At 38.4% G+C, this 4734-nt stretch overlaps 1 protein-coding gene across 2 annotated transcripts in view; it reads right to left on the reverse strand.

The window, feature by feature from the left end:
* Positions 1-4734, reverse strand: part of RBPMS2 (RNA binding protein, mRNA processing factor 2) — an 18112-nt gene that overhangs the window by 12144 nt on the left and 1234 nt on the right. The window lies entirely within an intron of this gene.

Consider the following 4734-nt stretch of genomic DNA (forward strand, 5'->3'; position numbering starts at 1 on the left):
AAAACACAGGAGCTTAAATTCACTAGGCCACAAGCACTGATATTTCCTATGCAGTAGTTATACATCTAAACTGAGATGCCTTGCACAATATAAAAAATATTTACAAATAATGTGGGCAATCTTCAAACTCCAAGGGAGATTAGCTTTTCAGGATTGATCCCAGATTTGCTGATAAAGCCCAATGACTGATTGAGCTGTACACAGGCTATAAATACAAACTTATCACAAAGTGCCTCCCGCCTAGATTGAAGACCCTTTAGTGTCATCTGCCAGTTACAGAATAGAGCTCCATTTAGATAACCCTCAGATGTATACAACTGGAGGCACTCAATATCCACAGTTGAAGATTTTTTGAAGTAATGAATTACTAGCCATCCTTTGCACCCTTGGCTGGTGCACCAAAAGTAAAGCAAGAGATTTATGGATCTGCATCCAAAACCTGACTGCCACAGAACATGGGCCCAGAGTACAAAAGCCTACTCAGACCAGGTGGAATTACCATTTGTTTTTGCATCTCCTCATGCTAGAAAATGTAAAAACCAGTACTGGTTTTGTACAGGGAATTTTTGCCTTCACTAGCCAGATAACATAAAAAAATTGAGGCTACCAAGACTTCAAACAGTTTAGAAAAGGTTAGGTAAAAATTGCTAAAATTATGTTTTGAAAGTCTTTTTGCAAACATGGTCAAATATTTTAAAGCAGAGCACTTGAAGCCATAAATGAATGCAGCCCCAAAAAATTGTCTGTAGAAAAGGTAAAGCTGAAGATATGTTTGAGGTTTCAGCCATATTATGTCAGTGAGCGGAGGATTAAAAGCATTAGCTTTTACAGTATTTTGGACGTGCCGACTATAGTGTTCAAGGTCCAAAGTTTGACAGGTCTGCTCCATTTGATCCCCTTGACAAAACCTAGCATGGCATTTTGCATGGGTTAGGCAATTTTCAGATTTTTAGAATTTCAAAGACTTCCAAATTTCTTGCATTTACAAGTAACTTCACCAAAGGACTATTCACCCTGAACAAAGATGCCATCCAAAGGATGTCAAAATTTGCAAACCCTGACTGCAGCAGCCTTCATGTTCTTCAAATAGCCAGGACCACCATTACCATCTCAGACTTGGTAGACCGTTATCTAAAGGCTAACCTTACATAGTCAAATATGCAATATGTACAGTCAAATCTGTAACAGGACACTCAACCCTGTTAGCAATGTAAGGGAAATACAAGACTAAACATATAAAGACTAAGACTTTTTATCACTTAACTGCATTTTCCCACCCTCACAGTACAAAGATATTTTGAGCCGTGCCAACTAAACACCCCTTCTGCTGGATACATTTTTCAGTACAATATCCAAAATGTTAATGAAGTTACCTGCTGGACAGGTTATATGACAATTTTGCCTCAATATTAAGCCATGCCCAGGTTTGTATTGAGGGGAACTGAATATTTGCCCTCACTTCATGTCTGACAAGTTAGGTGAAACTCCAAGGGGCAGGTTGGGGAACAAAACATGTAAATAATGCCAAGAAAAGGTTGGTTTGCACTGAACCTTAAAGGTTACTTGGTACAAAATGTAAACTGTAATGCCTAAACAGTCCTTATGCTAAAATTAGTTACCGTTCCATAGACAATCACAGGGATGGGCTCTTTGAAAGTTGTCCTAATTTCTGTTAAATTACACAGACCCTTTAGTATCTAACTCTGGTGTCAGCAAACTCCGGCCTAGCCGGTAGTTCTTTACATACATGAGTGCAAGCTATGTTGCTGTAGTACCTGGCATGTAAAGAGTTTTAGGTACCCAATTTTGCTTACTTTGGTAGCTTGAGAAAGTTTTACTAACATGTGCCTTACATCTTTTACATTTCTTCAGAACCACTTTTCTCCCTATTCAGAGGGAATGCAAAACCAACTTGAAGCAGATTGATGAAGCTTAGGTCAAATGCACCTGTCCCATGTATGATCTCAGCAGCACCAACTGCAACAGCAACTTATGGCAGATGCAAGGCAAATACACAGGAAAGATACTGCATTAGTCCTTCACAATACCACAAAACACAAGTCACAAGCCTAAAATGGTTATTTACCAGAACATGCAATCTCATGAGATGCATTCCAACCCTGATTTGCAAGTACATGATATTGTTCCATTGTGGTACAATCTTGTACAAGACATTTAGCAGAACATTCCCCATTGTCCAGTTAAATTAGCAAGGCAAAATGTGGTCCAGATTTTGGAAGCATGCCAAAAACCAAATGGTTCCAAATACATAATGCTTCAATGGCACTATCATCCTGAAAGCAACTAACCCAATAAAACGTAACTCTGACCTAATATTGTGCAATTTTTTTTTTAACTTTACAGTTTTTTAATCCCATCTCATCAGGTGTTTGAGCCCACCAATCAGCTGCACAGCATCCAAGAAGGTGGTCACATGCTCCCAAATTAAAAATTACAGTATAACAGCTCACCAGTTCTTAGAGATAGCAAAGTTATCCTTTCAGCCAGTTCAGTTGCCATTATTGCACACTAACCATCCAATGCCTGTGGCCCACTTCTCTAAGCCAGAAAATACCATTACGATCAGCTACAAGTGTTACTAAAAATAAATGCCCCATCATATTGCAGTTGGTGTCTGCCTCTAGTTAAATCACAAAATATTTCAAGCTCTCCCAATTTACAATATCAGCTTTGGTTATCCTAAAGTTTTTGCCAAAGCATAAGGAGAGGGAGGTAGGGGTGCAGAGATTGGTAGACCTGCTGATATAATTGGGGGGGTAGCAGCAGAACGGCTATACAGTTTGCCTCGATAGTGTTATCCTGCCAAAGCTCCTAACTGGCCATGCAGGTCTTCTCCCACATCTTATCCACCATTTTAAAGTCAGCAGCTGCCGCCAAAGATGGTGGTCATAATTAAGTGAAAAAATAATTTTGACTGTGGTGGCATCACATGGGTTACACTACCAAGGCAACCAAAACATAATTACTAAAGATAGTTTTAAACTGGAGCAAAAAAGCTACCCACTTGGGAATACCTAAAGTGCTGACCAGGCAAAACTTTTCTATTGGGTAAAAGGTTAAAAATTCTGTCATGTGACCCTATCTGGTTTACATGCCTTCACTTGCAGCCATGATGAAAAAGCAAGAGAAATCTCCCTAAAGAGGTCAAATTCCCTTAGCAGTTGTTACAGGGACCCCATTGGGAATTTCTCTCCTGTTTTTTTTAACTTTACATTTTATCCAGCAGTCACCATGAGAAGATAGAATAGTTACTTTGCCCATATAGGGGTTCAATTATAATCTAGGGAAGTGCACAATAGCCCATGGAACTGTTCATTCTAATTTCCTTCTCATGAAGAGTACTCAAAGCAAAGCTTATCTACCATAATTTGCTGGGAAGAGTGAATAGTTTCTACTCATTTAGGAAACCACCCAGGGGGGTCACTGTTTTGCTGGTGTATTTAAGCTAAAAGCTATCTAGTCTGGCAAGCAATCCAGTTGGCAAGCAATGACATTTTAGCACAAGGTCAGTATCAGGACTTCTAAGTGATCACATGGGCAAAAGCGCAGATGAGATCTTTATAAATCAGCACTTGTAATATACAGCCTTCCAAACTAATGAAATTAAAACTAAGCTGATAGATTGACACGACAATACTACATAAACAGTTAACAGAACTGACAACCAGGAAAACATCCTTTAACTAAACCAACAAAATAAGTTTCAGTTGGGAAGTGCCAAGTATTCTATGTAGTAACTATCTGATCAGAAAGGGAAAAACCATAGCCATTCTAGACGTGACTAGAACTCCATCTCAAGATGGAGATTTATCCTGCCTAGTAATCTGGTGTCATGACGCTATCCAGACATTCCATAATGACTACAAGTGATTGGATGGCCACCCCAAATAATGGACAGAATTTACCCCCAATAGTTACGATGACCTTTTTTTGGTGTATCAAGCATTCAAGAATACATGATCTTTCCAATCATAACAGATGCCAGGTATGGGTGACATACAGGAACACAAAAGCAATGTTTAATGAGAAGACAAGAGACTTCAAAGGCCATGTAAAAACTATTCTAATAAATTTTCAAATTCTGTCTACATACATAACACCGTGACTGCAAAGCTTTGAAAGACAACAGCTAAAGAACAGCCTAATGCAGCGTTTAATGTAAGCCAAAGCGTAGCAAATGCACCATGTGTACAAGCATTACTACTTCACGTTAACGCAAGAGTGCCACAGAAACTGCAAACCGCTGCTGTGTTAGATTAAGTATCTCAAAACAGCTCAAAAATTGCATGGAATTCGCAGGGTGTCTACATAGGTTTTCTACAGCTACAAAAAAATTGGTTTAACAAATAGTCACCAAGAATTCATTAGTGATATGGCTTCATTTAAAAGCTATGTTTTAAGAGTTAGGTTAATTTTGCCAACACCAGTGAGAATATATACAATAAAGAAAAATTATTTAATGGAGGATATAGTTACTAACTGTGCTTAAAAAAAAAAAAAAAGCAGGGAAGACAAGGTGACTTCATAACACATTAGTCCATATAGTAATATTGTTTTAAAGCAGGTCCACTTGCACTGCAATAGATAACAGAACTTTGTGAATAATTATTATTAAACAGAATTTTTATAGCACCAACATTTTACACAGTGCTGTACATTAAATAGGGAATGCAAATGACAGCCAAATACAGACAGTAACACAGGAGGAGAGGA

This window comes from Pyxicephalus adspersus, chromosome 2, assembly GCF_032062135.1.
Source record: "Pyxicephalus adspersus chromosome 2, UCB_Pads_2.0, whole genome shotgun sequence".
Lineage (NCBI taxonomy): Eukaryota > Metazoa > Chordata > Amphibia > Anura > Pyxicephalidae > Pyxicephalus > Pyxicephalus adspersus.